Below are 19180 nucleotides of genomic sequence, written 5' to 3'. Positions count from 1 at the left end.
GCGGGGAGTGTGAGGTTGGATGGGTTTTGAATTAGTGTTGCCTAGGTGGGAAGCGTTTTGATGTTGTTCATGATTGACCAAAGTGGTGCTCTTATCCTGAGCAGTGTATATGCATAAGGGTGTAGTGAGAAGAAGAGGAGTGACCGATGGAACGCGTGCATTGTACAATTATAGCCGTGTCGAGGTTGACTCCTGCTCCAGCTCTTGGCAGCTTTATCTCCGGATCTAGTCTTCTTCTGCTGTTGAATACGATGGATCTTCTAGGCCTCTGTCATCTGCTCTAGCTCTGCAACTCTGTCAATTGTCTCTTGATTTAGCCCTCAGAAGATTTTCTTTTGCCTCTATTCTCTTTAGTTCTGTCTTTTAGAATTGAGATTCCTTAAATGCAATGCATGAAAGTTTAAAAATTAGCGATTTCGCTAATAGGGGGAGCAAATTACCATGAAGTTGAACTTCATGGTAATTTGCAAAAACTTTGAAAAATGCACTAAAGTGCATTTTTCAAAGTTCCATTTTACACACATGCATGCATGTGTGTGTGCAAGATGTATTCATATGCAGATTTCAGGGGTGCAACAGGGTGTCTTTTTGACGCCCTGGCACCCTTGAAATAGCATGAGCAATTTGCGATTCTCTAATTGAGATTAGCAAATTGAGAAAGTCCTCCCATTCATTCCTATGGGCCTCTAGGCCCATAGGAATCAATAGGGAGGTATTCCTTAATTGCGACTCGCAATTTGAGAGTAGCAATTAAGGAATGTTTAGAAATCGCTATTTTGTAAGCGATTTCTACATGCATAGCCTTTTGCTATTCCTTATTAGCGAATCCTTATTTTTCGCTATTAAGGAATCGCAAATGGCATTGTTGATGCATGTGCCAGAATGTCTTCTATTTTTTCTGTAGTTGCAATGCTGACGTTTTCCTGCTGTTTCAATGCTTGTATGTCATAGTTTTTTAATGGGCTGGGGACATAAATAATGGGAGAGTGTAGGTTGGGAAATAGTACTTGAATCTTAATATGAGCAGCGGATGGACACTAGGGAAGAATCAACAGATGCCAGATTCTGAGGGTAGACTGAGGTGATGTTGAGGTGGTGGTGTGTAGGTGCAGAGGTGATACTGAATGATACTCAGGTGGTGCTGAGTGATACTGAGGTGGTGCTGAGTGATACTGAGGTGGTGCTGAGGTGGTGCTGAGTGATGCTGATATGGTGCTGTGCTGAGGTGGTGCTGCACTGATGCTGAAGCGGTGCTGTGATAGTGCTGAATTGCTGCTGAGATGGGGCTGTGCTGGTGGCAGTGCACTGATGTGCAGGTGGTGCTATACTGATGCTGAGATGGCGCTGCATTGATGCACTGGTGCTGAGGTGGTGCTGTGCTGGTGCTGTGTTATGTGGAGGTGATGCTGTGCTGGTGCTGAGGTGGTGCTGCACTGGGGCTGAGTGGTGCTGTGCTGATGTTGTGGTGGTATCAGGTCCTGCTGTGTGATGCACAGGTGGTACTGCTGTAGTGGTGCAGAGTAAAGCTGACTGGTGCTAAAGTGGTACTGCGCTGATGCTCAGGTGGTGGTGTGATGGTGTTGCACTGCTTCTGAGGTAGTGCTGTGCTTATGCTGGGCTGGTGCTGTGCTGGTGTTGAGTCATGATGAGGTGGTGGCTCTGTTCTGGTGTGTAGATGGTGCTGTGCTGGTGCTCAAGTGGTATTGAGTGATCCTGACTTGGTGCTGTGCTGAGGTGATGCTCCATGAGGTGGTGCTGTGCTGATGCTGAAGCAGTGCTGCGTTGTTGCAAAGTTGGTGCTGAAGTGAGGCTGCGGTGGTCCTGAGCTGGGGCTTTGCTGGTTGTGGTGCACTGATGTGGAGGTGGTGCTGTGCTGATGCTGAGATGGTCCACGGTTCTCAGGTGACTTACTGCACTATTTGCAATTTATAATCTATGACATTTATTTTCTGAAATTCCGTCTGCTTACAGTGTCTCAAACCGTCTGCAAAATGTTGGCAGCCAAAACAACGAAATAAACTTACATATAAATCAGCTTAAAAACAACAGCACCATCATTAATTCACAGTAAATACAATTTTAAAGCTTAAAATAACTTCGGGGGAGGGGAGCGAAGAGAAGAAGAAAGAGCTGCAACAAAAACAAGGCTTTTTAACACTTAGACAAAAAAACATTCTGTGTGCAATTGCAAGAGTATTGAAGAACAGCCTATGAAAGCAAATAAAACCTTGGACTGGTGAGGTCTGGTTACATTGATATGCCTGTCATGGAGAGTATGCAGAGCGCCCAGCTGAATGGAAAGGTTAGTCTGCCTCAGCTCTCACCTTCTGTTTATCTCCCAGAAAGCTGACTTATGAGGGAGGTAATAAACAGCAAGTAACTCAGCCCCCTGGCAGGAGCTGGGCAGAAGCTGTGTGTGGAGAAGGGGACATACATCTGGCACAAAATATGTGGCGCCTTCAGATCTCTGATCCCTGACATGTATCACCCCATACGATTAAAATCTATCAATGACCAGGCTCTCCCAAAAAACATGAACAAGCCATGTTTTCTGGGGAGAGAGGGCTCTGAGGTGGGACGGTGAGCATAAACATGCAGAGGTGAAGAGCGTGGTCTGCCTTGGCAGCTTGAAACCTTTGTAACTGACAAGCCATGGTATCAAAATTATGGATGGATAACACAAACTATATTTTGACATATATGCATGTGTGCAATCGATTGCATCAATATACCAACTTCCATTTGAAATGATCAACGCTGTTGCTCGTGCGCACTATGCTCGCCATGTGCCGCACACATGCAGTTAATTTTAAAGATGAATTGGGGTGCCGCACTGATGAAGACAATCACGCAAACGTGCGTGAAGAGCTGTTCACAATTAAAAACATGGAAACAGAAAAAGAAGCCCAACGACGTAATTAAATTAAACCGAGTATCGCCTGGGCACCGGTCACCCCTCCCCCCCCCTTTCAGGGGACGGGGACGCCGGCCGGTGTCACCCCCCTCTCTCCTGCCCGGAAGTGACGCGAGGGGCATCACTTCCGGGCCTCCTTTGGGCGAGGGGGGAGGCTATATAGCCTTCCCCCACCATGCTGGCGACCTCTTGTTCGCCTCGGCTATATAAACTGTCGTGCTTTCAGTTAAAGTGTAAGGCAGCAGCTGCAACCTAGTCAAGGCTTTAGGTGGGATGTAAAAACTGGGGAGGGGGGAGTCTCAAGGGGCGTGGCCGATGTAATTAAGGGCGTGACTTAAAAATACATAAGCCAAAAATCTGTGCTTAACAGTGTGCAGCCCGACTGCTATTGTGCTGCTTATGTCATTGCATCCAGATATATAATACGACAAGTAGCATTACATTTACAACAAGCCAGGACTATTGGCTTTGCCAATGGTTGTTAGCTGCATATTAAATAAGCAGCAACTACGGCTTCCTTGTATATAACATTTAAAACGCTTCAGTTCTGACATGATGAGACTGTGAAAGAGCTATAACGAGCCTCTTTGAAGTTGAAGGCAGTGAAGGGTGGCACAGCTGCACAGTTAAGATTTTTTTTTCACTCTGAGAGTGAGGGCAAAAATGGACAGCCCGATAGTGACCCAACTCAGCACCTGCTTTTACACTGGCAGGACCCGGCCCACTTAAAGCCCTGAACCTAGTGCTAGAATAAACTACTATTGCCTGTGAGAGCAGCTGATGCCCTTCGGGCAGGTTTGAGTCATATGTGGAGTGTGAAATTGGTACCTTTCTTCAGCTTTATGCAGCGCAAACCCAACCCGCCAGCATCAAAGCTTTCCTCACCAGAAGCACATCTCCCAGATGAAATCATACCTTCATTCCCCCGCGGCATGGGAAGGTCAAATCCAAGCGCCAGGTCAAAACAGGAATATCTGCTCTGAAGTGCAAAACCTATGCCTCACATGCAAAGCACCCCAATGCTCCCGGGCCAAGCCCGCCCAATATAAAGCTGTAAAACACATCCCAAGTACGCATGTGCGTTATATGGTAGAAGAAAATGCTGATTTAAATCTTTCTCACAGCCATGCTATCAAAGCAAATGCTGTTATATTATAAATGATGTACAACGGTCTGTCCCTGTAAAATAAAGGATAATAGTCACCCTGGCTTTAAGCTACTTAACTCAAAAAATGCCACGTTTTCCAGCATTTCATATAGAAGGCAGAACTGCTGCTGCTGGTGTTCCTTCGTCACCATGATCAGCAAGCATTAAAGCGCTTTACATGAGAAGCACATCTTCTACATGAAAGCATACCTTTCTTCCTCTGTGGCATCGGGGAGGTCAATCCCAGCGTCGGGTCAATTTACTGTGATTCTAGGCAAATCACTTCATCCCCTGTGTTACAGTTAGCGCTCTAGCGTTTCAGCTAGAGCGCTGAAGGACACGCGTAGGTTGCGCTCATGTCGGGGACTTGAGCGCTTATATAAATAATAAACGGGCGGGCGAGCCAGTTAGTTCGTGCCCAACCAAGTAACTGTGTGGAGTGTATTCATTGCGCTGCACGCACGCAAGGCCCCCCCCCCTGACTCCCAGACCACGAGGGTGCTGACCCAGGGCCCTACCCTTCATAGGCAGAGGTCAGGGATTGAAACACAACACTGGCGACGAGGGGTGACTGCTGAACCCCAGGAACTCCTGCTACCGGCTGCACAGCCAAGGAGGCCTCGCCTGACGGCGCAGCGCGCTGCACCTGCCCACGTGCGGCGACCGACTAACCAAGTGAGTGCACGACGGTCCCTGCTCACAAGTCGGTGGTTTCGACACCACCATGGGCGATGATCAGACGCCCGGCCCTGCGGGGGCGCTGCCCCATCACCCCGCTTCAGGAGTGCTGCCTCCTTTTAGCGAAGCCGTGGACCCCACGACCGCCGCTCCGCGGTGGCAGACATGGCTGAGGAGGCTGGAAAACTACTTTGTCGGATCCAGGGAGACGGATGGAGCAGTGAAACGCTCCCTACTCCTCCACTACGCGGCAGAAGATATTTACCTTCTGTTCAAGCACCTGCCCGACACGGGACCCCCGACGGACTATGCAGCAGCGGTTGCGGCTTTGAACGCACATTTTGACCCCCAAGTCAACCCTGACTACGAGCACTTCAAACTTCGCCAAGCGAAACAGCGCGAAGGGGAGTCGGTTGACGCGTTCCACGCAAGGCTGAGGGTTCTCGCGGATACGCACCTGGTCGGAGATCGGGCTAAAGAGGAAATCAGGGCGCAGCTGATATTGGGGATCAGGAGTAAAACGCTACGAGGCATGATACTTCGCAAGCCTAACATCGCGATGAACGACATCCTCGTCCTGGCCAGGACTCACGACCTGTCAGCGGCACGCGCAGAAGAAATGGATTTGGCCCTGGTGAAAGGAGCTGCTAGTACCGTGGAGGTGAAGGTGGAGAAAGCGGACGCAGTCCGGAGAAAAGAACGGCCGCCAAAGCCCCGCGACCGGCGGGCCCCTGATCAAGCCAAGCAATGTGGATACTGCGGATACGACGAACACCCCCTCAAGGCATGCCCGGCTCGAGGGAAAACGTGCACCAACTGTGGCATCGACAACCACTTCGCGTCGGTCTGTCGCAGGAAGACACAAATGAGCAGCCACAAGCATGACAAGCCAGTGAGGAAGCTGGTGCGACAACTGTCACACACGTCATTATCGTCGCAGCCACGGCCCAGAAGAGAACAGGCCAGAGAGTACCCAGACTCAGACACTGAGTCCGACGATGAAGAAGAAACGTACCTTGTGTTGTTCACCAGAGCCCTCAAAAGCACCCGCCGACCTCAGCCACGGTGTAACATATTGGTAGCCGGATCGGAGATGAACGCTGTGATAGACACCGGCGCGTCGGTGACAGTGATGGGCGTGCAACAGTACAAGCGCCTCAGACCAAGGCCGGAGCTCCGACCGTCGAAGGCCAAGATCTTCGCTTATGGAAGTGACACGCCGCTTCCGCTGAAGGGCAAGATGACAGTGGCAGTACAGTCAGAGAAGGCGGAAATCGTCATCGACGTTCATGTCATCAACCAGGAAGTAGACACACTCCTCAGCGGCCACGTGGCAGAAGATCTAGGACTGATCACATTCCTCAGAGTAGTCCAAGACCGGCAAGTCGAAGACCTGCTGGAAGCATTTCAAGGCCTGTTTTCAGCATTTCAAGGCCTGTTTTCAGGGCTAGGGAAGATTAAAAGCCCGCCTGTACGACTTCACATAGACCCCGCTGTGCAACCGACAGCCCTCCGGCACAGGCATATCCCGTTCCACTTACGCCCGTTAGTAGAGGAGGAGCTCCGACGGTTGGAGGAACAGGGTGTCATAGAGAAGGTCACAGGACCCACACCATGGGTGTCACCGATGGTGATAGCCGAGAAGCCACGACAACCCGGGAAGATCCGGCTATGCATCGACATGCGCCTCCCAAACAAAGCCATCACAAGGGAGAGGCACATCACACCGACCATGGATGACATTGTATCCGATCTGAACGGCGCCCGATGCTTCTCGAAACTAGACTTAAATGCAGGGTACCACCAACTCACCCTAGCTAAGGAGAGCCGGTACATCACCACCTTTAGCACGCACTTGGGGCTACGGCGGTACAGACGCCTGAATTTCGGGATCTCATCGGCTGCCGAAATCTTTCAGAACGCGATTAGAGACATCCTGGTCAGACTGCCTGGCGTCCTGAACGTCAGTGATGATATCCTCATCTACTCCAAAACGGTGGAGGAGCACTACCGACATGTACGGGCCACCCTCGCGCGCCTACAAGAGCACGGAGTCACCCTACACCGAGAGAAGTGCCAACTGTTCCAACAAAAGATTGAATTCTTTGGCTACATTTTCACCAAGGAAGGCATCCAAGTAGACCCCCGAAAATCGCAAGCCATCAAAATGGCCGCGGCCCCGCGTCAGTGGCGGAAGTGCGCAGCTTTCTAGGGATGGCCACATACTGCGGAAGGTTCGTCCCGAATCTGGCCACCCTGGCTGAGCCCCTCAGACGCCTCACCAAAACCGACGTGGCGTGGCAGTGGACTGACACTGAAGAGCAGGCTTTTGAGGCGATCAAGGAAGCGCTTCTAGACCAGACAACGCTGGTCTATTTTGACCCGACCAAGAAGACCGAAATCCTGGTGGATGCTAGCCCCGTAGGGCTAGAGGCAGTCCTAACACAAGAACAGGAACCGGGGCAATGGGCAACTCTGGCGTATGCTAGCAAGGCCCTCACCGACACAGAGAAGCGGTACTCCCAAATCGAGCGGGAAGCACTGGCGATCTGGTGGGGCTGCCGTTATTTCCATCTGTACGTATGTGGACACCCGTTCACAGTGGTGACCGACCATCAGCCGCTGGTGCCGCTATTCTGGGGAACAGCACCACACCCGCCCCCACGCATAGAGCGGTGGGCCATCGGTTTGCAACAGTACCACCTACGTGTAGTATACCGGCCAGGGGCCAAAAAACCGGCAGATTTCCTGTCCCGCCACCCAGGACACGGCAGTGAACCCGAGCACAAAGACGGTGAGGACGAAGCCGAGGAGCACCTTGACATGGTGGCGGCACTGACATGTCCCCAGGCTATAACGCTTGAGGAGCTCCGAGAAGTAGCCGATCAAGACCCCGTGATGGGCAAGGTCAAGAACACCATCCTCGAGGGAACCTGGCAGTCGTTTCTGCAAACGGCGAACTCGTGGGCCAGTGGAGACCGAGAGGACCTTTAACACATGTGGAGGGTACGCCACGAGCTGAGCGTGACCAGAGGAGAACTCTTTCTAAGAGGTTCCCGAATCGTCGTCCCAGTGGCACTCCGGACAAGAGCGACACAGTTAGCCCACAAGGGACACCAGGGTACAGAGAAGATGAAAGCCTGGATGAGAGAGAAAGTTTGGTTCCCGGGTATGGACAACTATATCACCGACACTTTCTGCAGCTGCCAGTCATGCCAGCTAACAGGGGAGGCCCAACCACTGGCACCCATCATAACTGAAGAGCATGGGCGTACCCCATGGGAAAAGATCAGCGTGGACTTTGGGAGCCTGCCCGACGGGCGAGTCACCCTAGTCATCATTGACAGTTACTCGAAATACCCAATAGCAGAGGCCTTACCGTCCACCTCCTTCGTGCATGTGAAGCCCGCCCTGGAGAAGGTATTTGGGATGTTCGGATACCCCGAGGAACTGCGGAGTGACAACAGACCCCCATTCCAAGGGCACGAGTTCGAAGAACTCCTGAAGTCACACGGCATTAGACACAGGCGCATCACCCCGCAATGGCCCCAAGCCAACGGGGAGGTTGAGCGGTTCATGCGCACCATCAATAAGGTACTGCGCATCACCGTGTCCGAACAACTAGACCCGGAGCACGAGCTACAGCAATTCCTAGGGGAATACCGCAGCACTCCCCACTGCTCCACCCGACAAGCCCCCTGGGCACTGATGTTCCTAGGAGCTCGCAGGGATCGGCTGCCAGTAGCCCCAGGCTGGGTAGCGCCGCCCTTCAGCGAGGAAGAAGCATTCCGAAGGCGCCAAAGGCGAAACAACAGAGTCAGTGAGGCCCGGAGGGCTGTGACCCGAGAAGTTCAGGCCGGAGACACGGTGGTCCTAAGAGAGCGCTGGCCAGGAGGAAAGTTTAAGACTCAATATGAAAAAGGGTACTGGAGAGTGGTCGACCGCCGAGGAACCATGGTGACAGCGCGTCGAGGGAGAGACCTAGTCACCCGGAACATATCGTGGTTCAAGGTGGTGACGAGACGGCAGACCTCGAAGTAGACCACGACTCTGGGGACGCCCCGGGGGACACATCCCGCTCCGACACACGGAGCAACACAGAGTCTGAGCCAGGCGGCGCCGACGGCACAGGTGGTGGGCCAAGGCAAGATTTGCCACCTGAGACCTCGGCCCCGGGCGCACGAAGGGCCGCCAGGTATGAGCTGAGGGAGAACCCCAGGCCCAGCAGTCGGCTGAGAGACTTTGCGTGCCAAGTAAGTGATGCGGCGAAGTAATAATTGAACTGTTGTCAAGGACTAAGTTGAGAAGGGATGTTACTGTTAGCGCTCTAGTGTTTCAGCTAGAGCACTGAAGGACACGCGTAGGTTGCGCTCACGTCGGGGACGTGAGCGCGTATATAAATAATAAACGGGCGGGCGAGCCAGTTAGTTCGCGCCCAACCAAGTAACTGTGTGGATTGTATTTATTGCGCTGCACGCACGCTAGGCCCCCCCCCCTGACTCCCAGACCACGAGGGTGCTGACCCAGGGCCCTACCCTTCATAGGCAGAGGTCAGGGATTGAAACACAACACCCTGCACCACAAAAGCCGAAAAACATGCCCTCAAGTGTTAAACCGCCGCCTCACGTGTAAAGTGCTTTAATGCTCTTGGGCTAAGTTTGCGCTATGTAAAGCTGCAAAACACACTCAGTACATACGCACTTTACATGGCAGAAGAAAATACCGATTTAAATGTCTGTCTCACAGCCACACCATCAAAGCAAATGTTATATGTTATAAATAACGTACCACAGAGTCCGTCCGAATACAATAAAGGCTAGATGGTCACCACGTGCGTGAAGAGCTGTTCACAATTTAAACAAGCATTGAAAATGCAATAGGTCTCACCTTTTATTAAGTTAAAGCCATTTGCTTTGCTAATGGTATTGTATAGCATAGCAAATGGCTTTAACTTAATGAAAGGCGAGACTTATGGCATTGTTAATGCTTGTTTTTATATTTCTTCAGTGTTACAGGCTTCTGGTACCGGTCCTCCAACCCCTTGAACCAGAAAATCCTCTTAAAAAAAGGCGCTGAGATGGCGAGGACTACTGTTTTTTATGCCCATAAAATAAGCAAATTGCAGCATGTAGTCTGCACTTTAAATTGATCATTTTGTCTAAGGTATGTTTATGTTTATATGCTTGAATAGCGCTCGAATGCTGTGGCGTCTTGGTGCTGAGTGTGTGGACAGGAATGGTGCACTATGCTTGATGGAGGCCTATGCAGATGTGAACAAGGTTTTCAGGCTTTTGCTGAAAAGCTCTAGGTTGGATTGGAGCTTCATAGGTAGCGGCAGTTTGTTCCAGAGTTTTGCCGCACATTGTGATATTTCCCTACCCCCCCATCTTGCCCGTCTGGTCTTTGCAATCTTAATGAGGCCAAGGCTGGCAGATCTAAGAGCACGTGGAGGGATATATGGTGGGAACAGAGGTAGATCACAACCGTACGGCACACATGTTTTCGACCCCAGAAGGATGAAGGGATGAGTTGGTCACGCAGTCAATTGAATCTGTTGTGCAAGTACAAACAACCATTGGTAAAATCAATAGCTCACCCTTTTACAGCCAAGACCGATTGGCTTTGCCAACACTAGATGTTTTTATGGTAGGGTTGTGAATTGGAAAAAAAACATTTAAAAAAATGTTTTTAATATACTTTCTTAACTCTGCTGGACGGAAGATATTAAATTACACACTGAGTGTGAACATGCAATCATTTTCGAAGACATGCCTGGAATGACAACATCATGTCCTCAAAAAACACGCACAAGCACAATAACAAACAGAAGCCTCGGACTGAGAGGCTACAAACTTCAGAGGACCGCGTTTTACGCCTCCCCCGTCGCGCTGTCCACGCTCCGAGGTGCCGTCTCACAACCTCGTGTGACAAAACACCTCACATGTATGAAGAAATGTAAGGCTGCCCGGGGGGGGGTTGCGCAGCGGCCCGCCCCTTTGAGGGCGGCCGCCTTAGTGCCACAGGAAGGCACAGGGGTGGGAGGTCGTGTCCCTGGGTTTGACCAAGGGAGACCCCAGACAGGTAGCTGCTTCCGGCGGGGAGGAGCAAAGGGGGGTACATATTCTGTCTCCGCCCCCTCCTCGCCCTCTTGTCCGCTCGTTCGCCTTGCCAGCAGTTTGTCGTGCTCCGTCGTGTCGCTCGCCGCTGCAGCCTTTCGTGGTGAGTCTGCCGGTTACTTCCCTCTCGCCCGGCCTTGTCCCTGGGCAGTACCAGGAGACGGGGCCCTGTGGTCGGCGTACCACGGGCGGGGGGGGGGGCCGTGCGCGGGGTTCGAGGTTGTGGCGGGGCACGGGACCGTGTGCGTGGTGGGGGAAGGGGCCGCTGGGCGAACTTGAGGCGACAGCAAAGGGGGGAATGCCAGCGTAGACATATCTGGTGGGTGCGTGAGCGGGACACCACGGCGGTTAGGCACGGTAAGGCCACAAGCTGTGGCTCACGGTAAGGCCACAATCTGTGGCTCAGTGGTACGGGAGCCCATCTCTCGCTTTGCTCTCGTTAAAGGGTACGCGACCTCTGCTTCCCGCTCGCGCTCACCGCCACCCCCCCCCCCCCCCCCTCATCGCTACTTGCAGGGACCGGAGGATATCGGCGTTGGGGGGTGGCATAATCTTTACTGCTCACTGCTGTTGAGCGTCGGTATGTTGTGTTTAGGTATGTTTAACCCCCCCCCCCACCCTTCGCATTGTTGACTCCCGGCCAGTGGTGGCCTCGGGCGGGTCATGGGGATCGTTGAGGCGGCTGGACAGCTAAGTAAGGATGGCCTCGCTGCGAAATGGAGTTTATGTAGGGTGGCATGGCGGTCGGGCCCACGGTTTCGAGCCTTGGAACGAGGGTTCAGGCAGACTTTGCCGCGCGCGCTCCCCAGTCTTAAAGAGCCCAGAGTCGGGAATGTTGCCCCTGTGTGCCTCAGCCATGCTCCAGTTTAGGAGACAGTGGAAGGCGTACTCCTTCTAGAACACCTACATCTCACGTCAGTATCAGGCCGCGGCTGCGGTCAGATCCCAGCGACCCCTCTGTGCCTGTAATCCTGCATCCTGCCCATTGTTCCCAAGAACTATGTGGGACACACGAAGCCAATGCCAGACCTACTGGCTTTCGCAGTGCTTGTTTTAAATGAATACGGACATGTACAGTATCCACCCTCCGATGCTCATGGTGGCCCTGTTGGCCTCACAGAAGCCTGCTTCGTTTTCGTTTCAGCATTATAACATCTTGCCCCAGGATTTACATGGAGCATTTGGAAACTAAGGCGCAACTGTGTGATCTTGGTAGCAAGCGACTCCTCGTGCCCCTGCAACCACAGGATCAGTTACCCGGCTAGCTTGCTGAATGGCAACAACATGTCTTTAAAACCTTGACTCGTATCAGTGCGTATTTTGAGTCGGCGGTTTCCAGGGCCCGGAACGGTATCGCGTTTGACGCTAGCTCAGCAGGTTGCGTGTTCGAAGCACGTCTTGCTAGTTTGTAGTTTGTCCTTCCTCCCTGCCGGCGGCAATAGCTACGGGGGTGCGCGCCTCGGTTGCAAGTCCTGGAGGGGCTTCGATATTCTCCCGGTGCGCGCTCGCTCAAGGGCGCCCCGCCGCCCCTGCCCCCCCCCCCCCCCCCAGGCCTAACGTGCAAGCCAGCACCTACCGCGATGTCCCTACTCGCGTCCGGGTTTTTTCTTTGTGCATCAGCCGGGTACCCCGGGCGGGAAGGGTATGCTGAGTCGGGGCTGCAATTTAAAAAAATTAATAAATAAATTATTATTAATGGGAATTTCATGCTCCTTTCCTGTGCGCTTCTCCGCTTCAGGGGCGCTGTTGGTGCGGGTTGTCAAGCGCATGGCTGCGCTAGCCCCGTCGAGCACTGTGAGCTTCCCGGGGAGAAATAAGCCTCGCAGTCAGTTCCCCCCCCCCCCCCCCCCCCCCCTTCCGGCATTTGGCTCGTGGCTTTTCGTGTTCGGGGCGTTTACGCCACGCGGGTGGCTTTTACGCGGCGTGCGCGCCCTCCCCGCAGACTCTACCGTGGTTCATCTCCAGCGGGGGAGCGGATGTGACTTAACGGCTAGTGCACCTGAGCCTGTTGCTGGCGTAGGGTTCGGGAGTTTGGAGGAATGTTTCTAACATTCTGTGATTCTGGGCAAATTTTCTTAATCGCTTGCCCTGGGATCCCCATGTGAAATCAATGAATGGCTGTCGGTGGCCAATTGCAAGTGCCTTAAGGGTCACAAGTTGGCAATTTCAACCCTTCTTACCACACCGCTGGCGCCCCCCCCCCCCCCATCCACTTTCAGCGCAGGTTTTGTTTTTGGGGGCATGCATGCAGGTTATAAAGCAAGGAAGTTTAAAAAAATAAAATAAAAATTCTTTTGTTGGTTTACAACCCTCTCCTTTCTCCCTCCAGATCGTGCCAAGTGTTAGGCATACCAGACGAACTCGCTCGCTGCCGGACAGTGCTCCGACTTCTTTCGGGGCGGGTTCGTGCGGTGATTCAATTTCTCCCAGTGCGCGAATTGTACTTAATACGGCGCTCAGGCTCAGCGCTCCTACTCAGTTCGGGTCGCGTTCGTGCGGTGTATACTCTCTCCCTGCGCCCGTACTTGTGCGGAATTTGGTGCTCATTTTTGCGCTCCAGTATCTTCGGGTCGTGTTCGCGCTGTGTCTCAAGGGCAAATCACTTATCTCCCCGCGGCAGATATTCATGTACAGACGGTGCTTATGTACAGCGCTCCAACACCTTCGGTTCGAGTCGTGCAGTGTCCCTGGGCAAATCACTTTAACCCAGTGCCCGAATATGCATGTAAGTATGGTGCTTTTGTACAGCGCTCCAACACCTTCGCATTCGCGCTGTGTCCCTGGGCAAATCACTCTATCTCCCCGGGCCCGCACTTGCCAGCACTAGGTGCACACCGCCAGCTGGCGGCTGCTTTCCATTATCGGATTTAAAAAAAAAAAAAAAAAAAAAAAAACTGTTTTAACCTCTCGCTTCTCTCTTGGATCGTGCCAGGTGTCCGGCAGACCGGTGGGTCTCGCTCGGTACTGGACGGATATCTTAAGCGTTTCTTAATCTTTGCACATTTCACTCTAGCATTGGACACTACCATCCTAGGTGTAGCTATCCCCCTGTAGGGCATGCTGGGAGTGTAACGTCACTATGTTTAGCTAGTAGAGTGCTTTAATAAAGGCAGCACGGCGGGAGTATGTATGGCGCAAGATAATGGGCCGCCTAGTGTCAGCCATGACAGAGTTTTATACGAGTTAAGCCTTTACGCGCTGAATTGTGAGGTCTTTTGGACACAGCTGGGCCGGTGTTAGGGCAAGGAGATTGGGGCGGTCACAGTCCTTCATGCCCGGATCTCGAAGTATGGGCGCAGTCACATGGGCAGAGCTCCTGGTTGATGCAGTTCTTGAACTTATTGCCAGTTGGGACGGCACGACGTAGTGGGAGACATACAATATTCGTACATCCTCCAGTCACCTTCAGTAGACCTGCCGCCCATTCCTCGCGCGCGCCGTCCCCCCCCTAGCCACTCATTTCTCATGCTTTCATTACCTCCCCCAGGTGCCGCACCACCAGATGTGCGGTACCCTTCCTTAAGGTTGGGGTCCCTTAGGGACAGAATTTGGCAAGCAACTAATTTTGTGACCTATAATCGGGTAGTTATGTTGCATGACCAGATCCAAATTGCCACCCGTTACTTTTATCCTTCAACGGATGTGCTTGTTCGCAGCAATGGCCGCCCCTAACGTGAGGTACATTTACGGGGAATCGAGCGTGGCGCTTGCTGGCAACACGAGCAAAGGTATATGGCTTCGCGCTTTACCAGGAGCTATTGCTCAATGGTACGTCTTGTACCGGTGGTTGGAACGGGCCACACAGGACAAGGGTTTGAGTTCTGCAAAAGCTGTCAAAGTATCATAAATTGGCAAAATTTCTAACTCTTCTTTATAGTCTAAGTAACGCTGCAATAATCTCGGCGGGCCGGTGCCCGGCCCCGCGCAGGCCTGGGAGGCAGAGTGATTTGAGGAAACAATTTCAGCCGAGGTACTTTGCTGTATGTGTGGGAACGAGTGTCCGCCTCTAACTGCAAGGGAAAATGCCCTGGGTCTCACACAGAATCGGCTTTCATTCGGTTTAAGGAGATGAGTATTGATAATGCGTAGGGATAGTTGGCCCAATTCTGAGCTTTAAGATGTGCTGCGATACTGGCACAATTGAGAGATGGAGTTTGTGTCTCTTGTGAGGATAATTTTCCAGTTACAGTGGCAGCTTCATTAAAGGTGTGATTAAAATGGTATCTAAAAGGAATGTCGTGCCATGCGGCTGATCACATACCACAGTCAGTCTGCCCTTTCAAACAGCAAACTTTTCGCACCAAGGGCCCTCCTGCTTCGGGTGCCTTGCGGCAGGGGTGCGATCCTCTAGGGGTTTTGTTTCTCAAACTGATGCAAGTGCTGAGAATTTTTTCGCCGTCGTCTTGTTTGGATTACGCTCGTGATAAAGTGTCACTCATAGGTGCATTCTCACGAATTACACTGACTTAGGGGACGGTCACACATAGCAGTCTAAACTTTGGCTGCTTTGTTCAATGTGTTTTTGAACCCAGATCATCTGTGTAGGTTTGGCTGATGCGGCTATTGCATAGCACCCAATCTTTGCCTACTGGTCATACAGCAGTATAATTGTTCTATCTGCAGCAGTCTGTGGGGGATGTCTGAGAAGTTTTGCAGAAATGGTGAGGGAGGTCAGGTTCGGGAACTGGTCCCCGGGACATGGTGTGGGCCATTAATCGTTGATGGTTTCTTATTTACGGGCACATTACAGCCCTGGGTACAGTAGCCACACGTACCTCTGCTTTACTGCTATATTTAATAACGCACAGACGGTAGGTGCATTATGTGGTGTGCAGTTGATAGGCGGGATGCATTAGTGTTAGAGCAAATGTTTGGTCTCACGTCCCCTTCCCTTCCACAGAGGTCCCAATTCTGTCGTAATGCCTTGCTCCAAGCTGAGTTCACTAATTTCAGAATTCATCAGGTCAGACTTCCACAGTTGACAAAGAGTAACGGAGCAGAACCTCAACCACTCTGCGCTGCAGGTCACGGTTCGTTGCTGAAGATAGATGATAGCTCCAGCTCACTGAAGGTACCACATACTGGTCCAGTGGCTACCGGGCTGACCACTGCCCATGATGTTTGTATTAATTGGGGGTTTCTGAAGACCTCGAATAGTCGCACTTGCACACAGGTACTTGGCAGCGTTGGCACTGGGAATAGGTGAAGGAAGCTGGAGTGGTTCTTGACGGGTGCCCTGGCCTGACAGTTATTTTAAATTATGCACTGCCTAAAGTAAGTGTGGTGTGATACAGTGGAATTTATTTCCGTTGTCGTGTGCTGCACTGTTTGACCAATATTAGGCCATAGATGAGCATGTCCATTGAACAACAGTCCCACAGTGTCGAGGTCAGCACAAGTTACGTCACGTGTTTGAGCAGCCACGACATGAGCCATGCTTCGCAGACGCCTCACACAAGCACACAATTTGATTAATTTCATTATAGGACCACTCAATGCAAATACAGCTAGGGGCACAGACTGAGGGAGAGTTCTTTCCCATGATGGGGTTGACTTCTGGAGCCAGCGAGACAATTTGAACTATACCGGCAGTCAGCATCACAGGTCCCGCCGCCCTAACATGTTTCAGTAAATGTGCATGGGTAGGTTGGACATGCGCCGTATCATTGACGGATTTCCCTCCTACTTTAGTGTCATTTATAGTCTTGGAATGTCACCCACAGGGGCGCGGTCATTATGAAAATGTCATACATAGCAATATGAAACCTTGGCAGCTAGGGATGTAGGCGGCGGGCCCTCGCCTGGCTTGTTACGTCGCTTTAATTGTGGCCTAGTTACCTTATGGAAATAAAAGTATCGACTGACAATGGTTTGGCTTGTGGTAATCTGGGGTTTTTTCGGTGAATCCTCGGTGTCCTGTCCGGCGCATGGGTGGCGGGCGCCGCGAGAAGTCTTTTTCGTATTTTGCTTTGAGCGAAGATTTCGCTGCTTGGCCAACAAGGCCTTTGGCCACCAGGAGGTATGCAGGTGGCCCTTATCAATGTCTTATTGAGGCATGTTCTACTGTTGACAGATGGTAAAATGGTTGTCAGTTTTGGCCTGGGGTCGGCAAGTATGGTTTCATCTTTCACCTACCACTTGTGCATTATTGGCCTACAAGCCAAGAAATACTTCACAGGGATCTGCTCACACCAAAGTGGGCCAAGATCACACAAAGCACAGGATGAGTGATCGGTGTCTGACAGATAGGCGAATCTTGAGATAGATCCCTGAGGTAGCGCATACATATCTCAGACTAGATCAGTGATATTACCCTGTCTGGTTGCGTTTGGTTGCTTGGACAGGTACCCGTGCACCTGTCCAGGTGGACATGTACACGGCGATAAGTGGTTCAGTTGCTCCAGTTATTCGGTTAACGGGCAGGTGAAGCAGCAGAACTTCGATGGGCTTGGGTCTGACCACTATTTCAAGGGCGGAGCCTGGCAAGCCCACTTAGCAGCCCGTCCTTGAGTTAGACGAAACAGGTACCATTGATGGGAGTAACGGTAAAGGGCAACTTCTTCCGCCCTCCAGCACTGGCTGGCAGCTATGCAGTTTGTGGAAGTGGCCTTCCAACAAGGGCGTTGGTCCATAGGATTGGGGGAAACTCCTGGGAAACATTTTGGGCTACTAAGTAGCAGGAGAACTACGGGCATTCCCAGTATTCAACAGAGAGAGGTATTTACGCTCTGGTTCCCCCCTGGGTCACGCTGTCCTGTCTGCTCCCTGGTATGCGAGCAGAAGTCTGGAAGGGCAAGGCTTCACTTAGGGTGATGACTGTCGGAAGGTGATGGTTGTACTCCGGCTAGTGCTAGATTCAGCCATGTGAGGTAAGAGGAGGTAGAGCGGGCTTGTCAACTCTTAACTACACTCGCATGGGCACTTCCTGGCTGGAGGAGCTTGGAATAGGTCTTGTTCTTCAGCCAGGCAAATGTATCTTTGGACCGTCGCCTATCTTTAGGCAGGTATATTCGGTCATAAATCCATGGGGAGTTTAGAATGGATGGGGGCACATGTCGTGTTGGGGCATGATGGCCTCTGGCAGGGTATTGGTTAAGACTTGTTTTGTCTGGACCTGGGAGAAGCCCGGCAATAAGTGGTTTCTGGCTTCATCAGGCATGGTCTTATACACGCCGAGTCCACAGGGTGTTTGGAGGGAGATGGGGTGCACCTCTCTAGTTTAGGCATGGATCCTTTCCTGTGGACCGAGGGGAAGCTTTGGCTGCAGCAGGTTGTAAGGAAATAGGCTACCTTGGTGGGGGGCCCTGGTAGTGACGGTGGCCACTCCCAAGGCTGTGGAGGAGTTACAGGGCGATCCAGGGTCTGCACATACCAAGGGGTATAGCATGCAGCAGCACCGTGTGGTGCTAAGCCAGGATACCCAGGGATCTTTAGCGTGTCCACTGGAAGACCTACGGCGCCCCGCTAACCGACAGGCGGTTGTGGGTCTGAGCAACCGGGGGCTGCCATGTATGCTCCGCCCACCCATCACGGGGGGGCGTGTGAAGCATGTGGACTGGAGGTCCACGGATGGGAGGGGGGGACCCTCCCAACATTTGGTATACACCAATTGGCGTTGCCATGGTGACTCTAGGCTTATCAGACGGGCAGGCGGCATGGGGCTGGCCTGCCCTGGGATCGCCCGTAAGATAACCCACCGTGTTTGCATATTTATTATGCTAATAAACCTGCAGCAATATTTCTCCACTTACATTCAGTGTCGTGTGTTTTATTATGATTATGTACTGATGTGTGCTGTGATAACGGTTGCCGATATTGGCACTATGTAAGGCTGCCCGGGGGGGGGTTGCGCAGCGGCCCGCCCCTTTGAGGGCGGCCGCCTTAGTGCCACAGGAAGGCACAGGGGTGGGAGGTCGTGTCCCTGGGTTTGACCAAGGGAGACCCCAGACAGGTAGCTGCTTCCGGCGGGGAGGAGCAAAGGGGGGTACATATTCTGTCTCCGCCCCCTCCTCGCCCTCTTGTCCGCTCGTTCGCCTTGCCCGCCCATCCGCTTACCCGGCATCCGGAGGGACAAAGGGGGGGGCAGGTTTTTCTAACAATTTTCACTTTGTGTTGCAGGAGGAGTTACAGGGCGATCCAGGGTCTGCACATACCAAGGGGTATAGCATGCAGCAGCACCGTGTGGTGCTAAGCCAGGATACCCAGGGATCTTTAGCGTGTCCACTGGAAGACCTACGGCGCCCCGCTAACCGACAGGCGGTTGTGGGTCTGAGCAACCGGGGGCTGCCATGTATGCTCCGCCCACCCATCACGGGGGGGCGTGTG

General features: G+C 52.3%; 1 protein-coding gene across 1 annotated transcript in view; it reads right to left on the bottom strand.

Moving 5' to 3' along the window:
- LOC146855449 (stabilin-2-like) overlaps window positions 1–19180 on the bottom strand; it is a 1111419-nt gene that overhangs the window by 138528 nt on the left and 953711 nt on the right. The window lies entirely within an intron of this gene.

This window comes from Triturus cristatus, chromosome 4_1 (assembly GCF_964204655.1).
Source record: "Triturus cristatus chromosome 4_1, aTriCri1.1, whole genome shotgun sequence".
NCBI classification, from domain to species: Eukaryota; Metazoa; Chordata; class Amphibia; order Caudata; family Salamandridae; genus Triturus; species Triturus cristatus.
This window is presented reverse-complemented; position numbering and strand designations above follow the sequence as displayed.